This window comes from Nannospalax galili, unplaced genomic scaffold (genome assembly GCF_000622305.1).
Source record: "Nannospalax galili isolate Female #2095 unplaced genomic scaffold, S.galili_v1.0 scaffold542, whole genome shotgun sequence".
Lineage (NCBI taxonomy): Eukaryota > Metazoa > Chordata > Mammalia > Rodentia > Spalacidae > Nannospalax > Nannospalax galili.
Window position 1 is genome coordinate 2,071,920 of NW_008349083.1, and position 14,120 is coordinate 2,086,039.

The window sequence follows — 14,120 nt, forward strand, 5'->3', positions numbered from 1 at the left end:
TGTCTCCACAGGCATTCTTATCATCACAATAACCAGGATATTGTAGCTTCCATTTGAAACATGATTTCAATTTGTGGATGTTTTATTATAATTTCTCTGAATAGATTTCTTGAGCTCTTTGTAAAAAAGAACATTAACACAAACAAAACACATTTTGATGAAGTTTTATTTTTTTCTCCAATGTAGACCTTCAACATTGTCTTCTAACAGGTTATTATGCAAAGTACCATCCAACTACAAATTCTTTAGCCAGGATATTTCAAGTAATTAATTTCCTAGTCATGGCTCACTCAGAAAGACATTGGTTCATGGCTATGGATAAGCATTTCTGAAACTGGCATTTACACTGTAGTTCAGTGTCCCCCAACTGTTCTGGTTTGAATGTGAAATATCTTCCCACCCCAACCCCCATAAGCTTGTGTGTTTGATAATTTGCTCCCCACTGATGCCAATGATTTGGAAAGGTTCTGGGATAATTAGTAGGCAGAGTCTCACTGGAAGAGCAGGTCACTGAGGGTGAGCTTGGAGAGTTTGTTTGTTTAAAAGATTTATTTTGTTTGGGAAGGTTGTGAAACATTTAAGACTTGGAGCCTCACTTTAGAAAGTGGGTCACTAAGTGAGTAGACTTGGAGGTTCAATAGCCCAGATTCACTTCCCATCACTCTCTGCTTCCTGACTGCAGATGCAATGTGAACAGCTGTTTCATGCCTCCCTCCATCATTCAAACTGCAAGCCAACATAGACCCCTCTTTCATTAAGTTATTTTTTGTCAGATAATCATTCATAACTATGGGGAAAGTTTCTAATATACCGACAAATGGTACAGAAAAGACTTTCTGCCTCTTGACACATATACAGGATTGAAGTCTCTTAGTGCATCAAGAACTCAGGTAGGCAAGCCCAGTTCAACAAATTCAGTTTTTCTTGCAGTTGTCAAGACCAAGGAGAGGGCCAGAGAGAAGACCCAACACCTGGGTTCCAGGTCTCATTCATACCTCTGGGAGGTGTCTGTAAATTTCATAACTTCTAAAGATTACTTAACCTTACAGCATCTCAGTTCCAGACAGAATAATCACATCTAATGGGAATGGGAGACTTGATAATTAAATTATATAGTACTTGTCAATAGAATGCTGGTTTGCCCGGGACTGAAGGTTTCCCAGTACAAAGGACACACATACTATACTTGGGACACTCCTAAGCATGCAGGAAGAGCTGGTCCATCTCCCTGTAAAGTCCTGGTACAAATCCTGGTGTTAAGCAGTCACTGGAAAGTCCATTCTCACAAGTCCTTTCCAGGAGGATTCAATGTGAAATGAACACAAATACATTCATCTTTCACAGAATCAGTCTGATTTATTACAATAAATCTCCCTCCTGGGCTTTACAGTTAGAAAATAAAGTCACCTGGAGAAGAAGGGAATCAAGAACAAAGTGTGTTTTTAAAGGTCCTCAGAAAACCACTGTGATGACTAGCGTCAATGGTCAACTTGCCACAACCTAGAATCACCTCAGAAGACAGCCTCAATGAGGGATTGTCTATACTGGGGTGGCTATGGGAGGTTGTCTTGATTACTGTAATTGACATGGGAAATCTTAGCCTAAAAGTGGACTGCACCATTCCGTGGTATGGGGCCCTGGACTGTGGAAGACTGGAGAAGCTGAGCTGAGCACTAAGCATGCGTCTATTCATTTCTCTCTGCTGTTTATTTTCTGTGTATGAGTGTATTGCCTGCATGTATGTGTAAGTGCACACATGTCATACAATACCTGCAGAAGTAGAAGAGGGAGATGGACCCCTGGAACTGGAGTTACAGATGATTTTTAACCATCACATGGGTGCTAGGAATAGAACTCATGTCCTTTGCAAGAACAGCCAGGGCTCTTAGCCACTGAGTCATCTCTCCGGCCCCTCCTTCTGCTCTTTGCTGTGGATGTGAAGTGATTAGCTGTCTCAGGCTCCTACTGCTATGACTTGCCTGCAGAGATGGACTGTAACTTGGAATTGTGAGCTAAGTTGTTTTTCTTTTTCCTCTGAGTTGTTTTATTTGTCTGTTTGGTGTTTTACCACAGCACCGTAAAGGAAGCTAGGGTACTCACTTTCCATTCACACAAAATGACAGCAGCACAGAAGTGCTTCCTGGGAAGCCTCCCCCTTCTTGACCCTCAGAGGATGCCTTCATCAGTGGTATAGGATGATCCTTTGCGTAAATGTTGGAAGTCGAGGACACCTTTCATAGTTCCTGGTCCAGCTCATTTCTAAGCCTCACATGAACTACATGTTGTCTATATTCAGTTCATTGTTAAGAGTGTGTCCTCAGAACATGTGGGTAAGTGTAGCCCTCGGTGATTTGGGTGGGTAATCCCACCACCATTCTATGCCCAGATGCCCCAGTGACTAGAGCAGTTGCCACTGCCTTGGTCTGTGATGGGGAAACTAGAATCAGTGGAGCAGGTCAGGCTCTTATCTCAAACTTTGTTGCTTTCCCAATATTCCTGTGTAACAGTCAGCAAGGTTCAGTTGTACAACAGACAAATTCCTATTAGGCTGCCTGCCTTTGAAAACTCTTGGGTGAAAGAATTCACTATACTCAAGGTACAGATCTTGAATAATAAAGGTATTTGTGTTTATGTACTTAAGGTCTGGAAATAAAAAATCTTAGGACACCAGAATCAGAAAGGATTTTGGACAGCATGTCTAATGGTGATGTATCTCTTGAACAAAATGACTACTCATTTTATAATGAAATCTCAATCTGGAAATAAGTTTATATTAAGAATGTTCCCATAATCATAAAACTCACTAGGTACTTACTCCCTGTTGGGCCTTGTTTAAATATTTGCTTTATATTAATTCATTTAATTCTGTCAACTACTTGAAAAAGGTATATTTTTAATATTTGCTTTATAGAAAGACACGAATACAGACTCACCCCAAGTCACACAGCTAATAAATGATTACCTTAAGAGCTAATACTATGTGTTTTGGTGCCAGAGTGAATCTGGGAATGACATAGAGAAAACAGAGACAGCCTAGCATACATAAGGGTCAGGACTCAATTTCTTGCACTCCCAAAAATAAATAAATAAATAAATAAATAAATAAATAAATAATATATAAATAGATAGATAGATAAATACCTGGGACTTAGGATGCTTGAATCTAAGCAGTAGAGCGATTGTCTAGCATGCACGAGGCTCTGAGCTCAGTCCTCATTATCCAAAATATTGTAAGACAAAAACCAAAATCCAGATTCAATTTAAAGTCAAATTTAAATTAGTGATACATATTAACTATGATGGTCAGATGTATTTTAACTTAATTTATTTTACTAAAGAACTGAAATATTTGCTACTTTGGGGTCAAAACACCCATTTTAATTTTTAAATTATATTACTATGATACATTTATGATTTATGCATTGCAATTATAAGTATTTTGAATTTTTCTTTGTGCCAAATTACATATCTATCTATCTATCTATATATATATCATGTAGGGAGTAGGTATGCCATGCACATGTGTGGAGGTCTGAAGACAACTTTGTGAAGTCAGTTCTCTCCTTCTAACACTTTAACATGGCTTTGGAGGATTGAACTCACAATCAGGATTCCAAGGCAAGTACTTTGCTGCTTACTGAGCCATCGTGCTCACCCTATTTTGTTCTCTATTTGAATTTTATTCATTCAAGTGAAACCTTCCTGATTCTGCAAATATTCACAGTCTGAAATAGAAAATACACATATTGGATAGCACTGATGTTACAAGGCACTATGATGCAATATAAGGATCCATGGTTCTCATGTGTGAAAAGTCTTAGTTAATCAGTAGGGCAATATCAAAATCAAATCATCTGCTTTGTTTGACTAGAGAACCGTTCCAATTGCAGGTAAGCTTTACTAAATCCTGATATATAAAATTGTGAATTATAATCAAGAATTTTCCATTGTGTAAGTGAACAGCATGAGCTAGCATTTATTAAACGCTAGGCATATCCCACTCATTATTGGGTTTACAATGTCTAAGGTCTTGGTCAAGTTTTACAGCTAGTAAATGCTTAATGGGAGCCCATATATGAATCACAATTAGGCCACCCTAATGGTGTCAGGCTGCCTCCTCGGTTTCTTAGTTAGGATGACTTCAAACTGTGAACAAACAAGCATATTTTTTTTAAGATTTTGAACTGATAGAAATATTTTATGTCTTGATTGCCATAGTGGTTACATAGGTGCACTTATTTGTCAAAACTGATCAAATTCTGCACTTACAGTAAGTACATGCTTTTAATTTTACTCGTCAATAATGTTGGTTTAAACTATGCAACAAGCAGCTAGAAATTAGGAAGCTGGGTGGGAGGATGGCACGTTTCAGGTCAGCCCAGAGGGCATACTAAGTTCCAGACTAAAAGATTTATTCATATGCGTATTTTATTTATATGTCCCTTTGGTAGCTTGTGTAAGTTTATGTACATTACAAACACGTAGAAGCCCATGAAGACCAGAAGAGAGCACTGAAACCCCTGGAACTGGAGTTACATGTGGTTATGAGTTGCTATGCGGGTGCTAGAAACAGAACTCAGGTCCTCTGCAAAAGCAGTAAGTGCTATTAACCACTAATCTATCTCTCTAGTCCTGCTAACACAGGAAATCTACTTGATGCGATTCTAGAAGCATTGCTGCTTAAATTGTTTATATTTCTCAAAGAGTTACTAGTATTAGAGATATAATGAATATGTTAACAGATAAGAAGCAAAAAGAGTTTTAAAGAGTGACTTGTACCTATCATTTATTCTCAGTCCTATAATGAAACAAAGTCTCTAGATCATGGAACTGCCATGTTTCAGATAACAGTTTGTCATTTTTAACATACCAGATACACAGGGATGTGTTGTATGTTCCTTCTTCAATTTTGTTTTATGGCATGCTCACATAACCATTAGTGGCAAAGAGAAATCTGGAGGAAGATGGCAGGACCGAAAGAAAGTGGTAAGTTGAGACTGCCTTACTTTGCACTGGTTATAGTAGGAGCCATCAGTGGTCGGGGGCAAGATACTTGACAGCTGAAACCTGGTGGCTCCAGCAAGAACAAATTTTATTCATTGTCTTGGCATTCACATGAGTGAGTGAGCTAGTGAATGAGGGAGGGATTCATCTTTATTTGACTCTGAATACATGTGATTTCGAGTACCCTGGGGCTTCCCTCCCAAACTCTCACTGATATCTACACAGTAAAAAGGGATTCCCATTCAATATCTGTCTTCTTTGACTCCAGTGGAACTGTGTTGGATGTCATGTCAAACATAAAATGCTATTACCTCCACCTCCCACTATCAAGTCAAAGCTGCCCTACAACAAATTTTACAAGTCCAATAAAATCATTTTCATATACCTGATGAGCTTGGGCTTTATTAGGTCATGAAATATTTACCAGTTTTCTCTTGAATACCTGACAGTGTACTGGGAACTGGGGATGCAACAGTGACAGAATTAATCCTTTAGAGAGTATAATGAAAGAGTGGAAATTGATAGGGGAGGAGGAGGAGCAGAAAGAGGGAAAGAGGACAGAGACACAGAGACACAAACAGAATAAGCCATGGATGGAGAGACACAGATAGACAGAGATGGCAAAGACAACCAGAGAGTCAATGGAAAAAGCTAGAAAACAGGACTGTTTAAACACCGAGAGAAAAGAAGAAGCAGGCATTTGCACTTAAAGGGCTGTCAGGCAGTAACTTTGGAGACAGAGCTGTTCCAAGGGTGTTTGGCTTCTGACTCTGCAAAGATTTCCTCAGCCAAGTTTGCTGAAGATGCCAAGTCCAAACACAACTTCTCTCTTGGTAGAATTCTTGATTTCCCATTAGTGCTAGACACGTGTAGTCACTCCACCTTCCAGAAATACTTCCTTCTCCCAGCTTCTCCTGTGTAGCACTCTCCTGACCTCCTAGTTTTCCTTCACACCACTAACTATTCCTTTACCAACACTTTCTATGCCTTCGCTTCCTCTCAGAGCCTTGGAATACTGAGGACTGTGGTCATTTTCTTTTCTTTCTTCATACCCTTCCCTGGGTATAAATCAGGCTAAGAGATAGAGGGCTTTAGCGCTTTTAAATCTTACATAAACTAGATGTGGTGGTCCTCATGTGTAATTCCAGCACTTCAGATAGGAAGGCAGAAGGATCAGGAGTTCAAGATACCCTGAGCTAACTAGCAATTTCAAGGTAAGCCTGGGCTACATGAGCCTATATCAATAAATAAAAAAATAAACCTTGACTTGTTAGATGCCAGGCATATAATATTCAGAAAGTCAGTTGATATGTTTGATGCACTCTAATTTCAACTATAAAATGAGGGTTTTCATGAGCTGTAAATCTAAACCAATACATATAATATGAAGTATTTACATGCAACACATGTAGAATATTGCATAGCAGCTATTGGGTCCTACATTATCATTTCATCAGTATGATGGGCTTAAAGGCCATTATAAATTTTAAGACTCCCATTCTCTATCTTTGACTATAAATAAGAATTTTAAATCACATTGTTGAACACACATGTTGCTTTATTTTTTTTTTGGTTAGCAGTCTCTTATCTTGTATCCCCTGGAGTAATTGGTTGAATAAAGAAATCTTTTTTGATTTGAAGGAATCTCAAAAATAACAAGACAGGAGAATGCTTAATCCTTCCATAATCCTCATTTTAATAAACGGCTCTATAGTTTTATTAGTTGTCCAAGCTCAAATTTGAGATATTATCCCTATATTTTTTTTCCTTTAGTCCTATTATCCTGTTGAATTCTTCAGTTAACTCTATCAAAACTATTTCTAAAATATATCCTACATCCAACATATTTAACCTCCTCCACCTTCTATCCTGCTTGAGCAATCACTCCTTACAAAATTGGCTCCTCACTCAGGGCCTTGCTTCTCCTTCACACCACGAAACAATGCTCTATGGGAGACTAAAAGTTCATGTCCACTTTCTAGATTTGTTCAAACTCATCCAGATTTCCTTCTTTGTGGATATCACATGCCTGGTTTCTCCTTGAAACAGGGGCCAGTGAGATGACTCAGTGGGTAAGGACACTTACTGCTGAACCTGATGACTAGAGTTTGATCCCCAGGGCCAAATGGAAGGTGAACTAACTCCTGCTAGTTGTTCTTTGACTTCCATGTTCATACCATGACATGCATGGACACACACATAATAAAAAATACAATAAATAATAATAAATACAATGAAAAATAAATCCATCCCTCACCTGGAGCTGATTATTCTTTGTCACCCTGACACAACCTTATCATACCTGAGAAGAGGGAGCCTCAACTGAGGAATTTCCTCCATCAGATTGGCCTATGGACACATCTATGGGGCATTTTCTGGATTGCTAGTTTATGAAGGAAGGCCCAGTCCACTGAGGGCAGCACATTCCTGGGCAGGTGGGCCTAAGCTGTTAAAAAATGTGTCGAGCAAGCCATGGGAAGCAAGCCAGTAAGCAGTGTTTCTCTGTGGTCCCTGCTTCTTTGCCATCCTTGAGTTCTTGCCTTAGCTTCCCTTGATGATGGACTATAACCCGTAAGCCAACCAAACCCTTTCTCCCCCAAGTTGCTTTCAGTCAGTGTTTTATCTCAGAAACAGAAACTGAACTAGAATACACCTTAAACAAGAAACTTAATCTGTGCTAACCTCTTTTTCATCATGCATGACCAACTTTCCAGGGCATATGTTTGTTTTCCTTAATCATTCCTTTATCCATGTATCAATTCCCTATGAGAATACAGGTTCTATGGAGAGATGTGTTTTTGCTCTTGATGTACCAGCAGGGCTTGGTATACACATGCCATTCAATAAGTGCATATAAATAACTGAATAAATTTCCTACAGTAGTGAAGCAGACATGGCAGTTTACATCACAGACAGTGAGCAATGAAAACTGCATACCTTGGAAAATGATTGTAGTTTGGAGAAGAGATTTGTCATTTGAATGGTTGTATGGTTGGATGGATAGTGGTGTCATTCACAGAGAAAGTGAACAGTAGCACTCTTTCACTGTGCTACGCCAAGAGTACAGAAGGAATGTGTCGAGAATGAAACCTCATTGGATGATGAGTTCAGTAACTTCTAGAATGTCAAGCTGACATTGTGGAGAGAATAACAAGACAGAGAGGCAGGTATGTAAATAGACCTCGAAGGTCAGATGGGTGAGTTTAATGATCATCAAGAGAACTGGAGTTTATATTTGAGTAGGGAGGACAGCTATAGAGTGAGCATTGGAGATGGAGATGCAGGACTCCTGGAAGACTCCACTATACAGATATAGGAAGGGAAGGCAAAAGAGAGGGTAGAAAGTGGTCCAGGATAGAAGGGTGAGATAGTTATGGAAGAAGTGCATTTAAGACTAAAGAAAAGTCAACAGGGCCATGTGACAGACCAAATGAAATAAGGACTGAGTATTTGTATTTGTCAACTAAACAATGTTTTGGCAAACTAAAAACCAGGATCCACCTGAACATGTCACATTTCTGCCCTTGCGCCTCAAGGTCGTCCAGTGTCTACCTAGAATTCTACCTTCCCTCAAGTTTCAATGGTTCCTTTGACATACCCAGAAAGAGAAGACCATACCCTCCACCCTAGCTAACTTTCTATTGCTGTCATAAAAGTACTCACCAACACCAACTTGTGGAGGGAAAGGTTTATTTCATCTTTTATCTTCCAAAGGATTGTCTATCATTGAGGAAAGTCAGGGAAGGAGCTCTAGGTAGGAACCTGGAGGCAGGAGATGAGGCAGAGACCACAGAGGAACAGTACTTACTGGCTTGTTCCTCTGGCCTGTGCTCAGCCTGCTTTCTTATACAACTAAGGACTACCTGGCCAGAGGTGGTACCACCCACAGTGGGTTGAACTCGCCCACATCACTCAATAATCAAGAAAATGCCTCACAGACATTCCCACAGGCTAATCTGATGAAGAAAATTCCTCAGTCGAGGTTCCCTTTTCTCAAGGGTGTCAAGTTGACAACTGAAGCTTTTGAGCACATCCTCTATGCCCCCATCTTTTGTGAGCCATTGCCACAAAAGAATCCATTACTATATTTCAAGGATCCATTACTGTATTTCCCTTCTTACATGGGGAATGACATTCATTATCAGCTGTAGACAACTTAAAGAAACGTATTTTCATACAGATTAGTAAAGAGTGTGTGTTATCCCAGAATTTGAGAGGCTGAGACAGGAAGATTGTCATAAGTTTGAGGCCAGGCTGGGCTACTTTGTGAGTTCTAATCAGCCTGGGATACAGTGTGAGATCCTGTCTCAAAAACAGAGAGCACTCAATGGAACATAAGAACATGCTCCTCAAATTAATTGAAACAACAATGGATGATCAATATAGCAATGGTTCCTAGCATGTCCCGAGAATTCTGGATGATGTAGATGGTATTTTTGGAATCACAGACCTTTCTTCACAGAACTATGGTTAGCAAAGAAAAGGTGAATACATATAGAAACTTAAGTCAACATAGAAGTTAGCACTGGGGAGTTGACTCAGTGGATAAAGTCCTTTCTGTATAAGCATGAGGACCTGAGATTGGATGCTCAGCACCACACAAAAATGTGGGGGAGGCAGTGCTGGCCTATGATTCTAGAGCTAGGGAGGTAGAGGCAGGAAGATCCTTCGGGCTTGCTGGTCAGCCACTCTAAACCCAACAATAAGACTCAGGTACAGTGAGAGACCCTGTTTCAAGAAATAAGGTGGAGAGGGATAGAGGAAGCATTCAACCTCTGACTTTATGAAATTGCATGTGCACATATATGCATAAAACACACCTATATACAAAGTATTTACATGCAAAAAATGAATTATGTTTTCTGATTACTATGGGCACTATTAACTCCAGAAGTTTCCACTTTCCTCCACTTTAGAATTATCTGAGCAGCATCCAATGTTGGTGGGATTGCAAACTTGTGCAACCCCTATGGGAAGAAGTGTGGAGAACCCTTAAAAAACTACAAATGAACCTACCATTTGACCCAGTTATACAACTCCTTGGCATATACCCAAAGGACTCATCCTATTGCAGAGACACTTGTACATCCATGTTTGTTGTTGCTCTTTTCACAATAGCTAAGAGATGGAAGCAACCTAAGTGTCCCTCAACTGATTAGTGGATAATAAAAATGTGGTACATTTACACAATGGAGGTCTACTCTGTGGTAAAGAAAGATGAAATCATGAAAATTTGAGGTATATGGATGGAGCTAGAAACTGTTATACTAAGTGAAGTAACACAGACTCAGAAAAACAAACAACATATGTTCTCCCTCATCTGTGGATCCTAGCACCAAATTCTAATGAGTATGTATCCAGACATAACTACAGGAACCAGGATAATGAAAAGGAACCAGGGAGGTAAAGGAAAAGAAAGAACCTGAGGGAGAAGAACAATAGGAGACAGGTGTTACTAAAGGAGATATGCATAAAAATGGGGTTATTTAAATGGGAGGGCAGAGGGAGGGTTATACAAGGAACCCTGGGGATAAAGGGAAAGAAGGAAATCAAGAGAGGTGGGACCACAGGTGATGGGTATTATCAAGAGAGAAATGAGGAGAATGGGGGCACTTTAAATGGGGAAACCATGGTAGAAGGGTGTGAGAGAGAGAGAGAGAGAGAGAGAGAGAGGAGATATCCGCTAGCTAGTTTTAAAAAAACAGAGGGAAGGGGCTGTAGAGGTGGCTCAGCGATTAAGAGCACCACTGCTCTTGCAGAGGATTGATTCCCAGCACCCATGTGGTGGCTACAAACCGTCCTTAACTCCAGTTCCAGGGGAATCCGAAGCCCTCTTCTGGCCTCCATGGCATTGCACAACACAGGTGCACTCACATACATGGAGGCAATGCACTCATACACATAAAATAAATAAAATATTTTTGAAAAGAGGGAACCGTATTAGTCAACAACCTACTGACAAATTATATATACATTATCTGTACATGACCCCATATGTATAGCTAAAGGCTACATAACAAGAAACAGTGCTAGACAGGAGATACCTTCCTTTGAGTTGTTGACCAGCGTAGTCCAAGAGACTCCCAAATTACTCAGGCTACAGCCACAGATCTTGATGACCTCCCAGAACCTGAAGGTAAGACCCTAGTGCTGAAGACAAAAGATACTTCTGACACAGGATTTGGAACAATAGAGCTGCAACTGACCTGCAACAACTTCCCCTGAAGGTGAGCTCTCATAGCTTTGGAGAATGTTATGAAAGTGCCAAGAGAAAACATGAGTGGATGATCCAACACCAGCTTCAAGACCAAATATCCATACCAACGGCCAGCACAGCATACATCATTGGTACATTAGTGGCACTCTTATCTTGGGGGCAATCAACACAGCTAACTAACTTGACTAAATGCCCACTCAAAGGGAGGAAACTCAAGTGTGGTAATGCAAATATAACCTAATACACATAGCTGGAGTGGCCATAGATCTTAAAGGAAACCCCAAGACTGTCACATCACTAGACTAATGTGAGTTCTTACTGCACGCAAAATATGCATCCTTACATTTTGCAGACAAATATCCCAGTGACCATTCATCAAAGAAGCTCATTTTGCACCAGTCAGAGACTATTACCAAGTACCTCAGCTAGTCACACATGGACATTGTCTCTGAATTGCCCAGACTAAGGGACACATCTACAATGCAACCTCTGCATACCTAAGGCTCATGGAACATACAACAGAGATAAAGAAGAGGACATTAATGAATCCTCAGTTCTCAATAATGAAGCTCCCTAATGCTGTGGAGGGCCAGGAACACAAAAGGTCACAAATGGTCAAAATATAGAGATCAAGAGTCTGATGAAAGATGGTCCTCGGACAGGATCCCTTTATTAAATTTCACCCACCCAAGGCTCAGAGATCATCAAGAAAGAGGGGGAAGAAAGACTGTAAGAGCCATGGAGGAGGTGCATGACCATATGGAAATAGAGTCCTACAAGCTCCTAGGAACCTGCTCATATGATTCTATGACAATGGTTTCAGCATAGACAAGTCCCATGCAAACTCAGGCAGACAATAACCCAGCATAGAACTGGGAAATGAATAGCAGAGCTCAATGTTATCTGAAGAAATTTTAACAACTGATTGCTGCTAAATGAAGAAGAGCTGATCTTTTTAAAACAAGGGACTCTAGATAGGCTGACTAGACTCAGTGTACGGACTTGCACTGGAGAACGGCTGGGGACACTGACAACCCTGTGGGCCTTAACAGGGATGGAAGAGTATATGGGCTCCAGTGGGGGGCGCTATGGGAGGGTGCCAGTAGGGATGGAGGTATAAAAATGATCAAGATTGTTTGAGATGTTCTGTATGCATAAAAATTCAATGGGGGGAGAGAGAGAGAGAGAGAGAGAGAGAGAGAGAGAGAGAGAGAATGAATTATCTGAGCAGGTTTTCATAAATCAACTGATCCCACACTTGCCAAGTCAGTCCCAGGATGACAAGTTCCAGACCTCCTAGGTTTGCAAAGCTCGCTCAGGATTCTCATGGGCAGTCATGCGGCTGAGAACCTGTGAATTATGTTCTTAATGCATGAATGCTTTAGATATTGTGAATAAGGACTGTGAAGTGAGAGTCAGATTCTGAATCCTGGTGGCTCCATAAACTTGTTCAGCTTTCTTAACCTTTGTAAGCCTCAATTGGCGCAATTCTTCATAATTTCTTTCCACACCACAGGGTTGTTCTGAGAATTCCATAACACAATTTAAATAAATATTTAGAAGGATACAGAATATGGCATGCTCATACAATTAACGTCATTTTATTTGTGTATGCATATTTATGTGTGTGTATTTGTATGTGCACACACATGTGAGTATGCAGGTACGTGTGTGTGTGTACATGCCTATGGATGCCAGATGACAATCTCAGGCATTGTTTCTCTGGCACTGCCCACCTTGGCTTTCCAGACATAAACTCTCCCTGTCCTGGAGCTCACCATGTCAGCTCAGCTGGTTGGCCAGCCCAGGGAATCTCTTGCTTCTGCCTCCACAGTGATGGGATTATAAGTGCATGCCACCATGTCTGGCTATTTTGCATGTGTTCTGGAGACCAAGCAAACATGGGTCATCATGCTTACATAGCAAGTACTTCACTGACTAAACTAAGTCCCTAGCACCACAATTAATGTTCTGAATAGATATATAATTACAGTAATGCATAATTAATGCCAATTAGCTATTAACTACTAATCAGATAGCGTATCTAGTTTACAACAGTTAATCGTTAACTATAATTCTTCCTAAAGCTGAACTAATATATATGTAGCCAAGTGTCAGATCTCATACAATTCAAATCCCCAGCTTGAGTCTTTAGGGCACTCTTTATAAAACACAGGCAGTGCTTGAAGATTCTAAAATTCACTTCCCACTCACACCTGCCACCCTACAGATTTATGATACCTCAAAAGCAGCTATGTAATTTGAGTGTGACTTGCAGAAAAAAGCTCCTAATAAATTTCCTCTACTCTTATTAGAAGGAACTTGTAAATCTTCAATGACACAGGGAAAAAAAGAAGTCAAGAAATTTCCAGTCACATCTTTCTTATTTACTCGGTTACCCCCGAGCTCAGGATGACTTGTTTTCCTTTAGTTGTATCTGAACAGTTTGACAGATTACTCTGACAAGGTTACTTTTAAATTGATAAAAGGTTTGATTGTGTCGGCGCATTTGTCAAAACTGTCTGACACCGTGTGTAATGGACTCTGCACTGGAGCCCGGATGGCACTTCATGTGCTCTTAGTATTCAGTGTTCAGCACGCACCATAACGAGGCAGGCAACAGGGCAGGGTAAAAGTCAGCAAGATTAGCTTGGGTGGACTTACTTTGTTCCATGGGCTTTTGGGGGTGGGTGTTTCTCCTCTCTTGTTAAATGTGAAGGTGACATTCACAGTAGTCTCCTTTTAAAGGAGATGATTTTAGAGTGTCGTAACTTGAGCTTGGAGAACATTTATGGGAGGGAAGGAGGGGCAGGGTTGGCTTTCTTCCCTGCCTGGAGATGCTTGGAAATCTGTGCACCTGAGAGTGTTCCCTCCCTCCCCTTCTCCCTCCCTCCCTCCC

At 40.5% G+C, this 14,120-nt stretch overlaps 1 protein-coding gene across 9 annotated transcripts in view; it reads right to left on the reverse strand.

Annotated features, from left to right (window-relative positions):
- Positions 1-14,120, reverse strand: part of Rbms3 (RNA binding motif single stranded interacting protein 3) — a 982,465-nt gene that overhangs the window by 650,233 nt on the left and 318,112 nt on the right. The gene's annotated exons all lie outside the window — the stretch shown is intronic.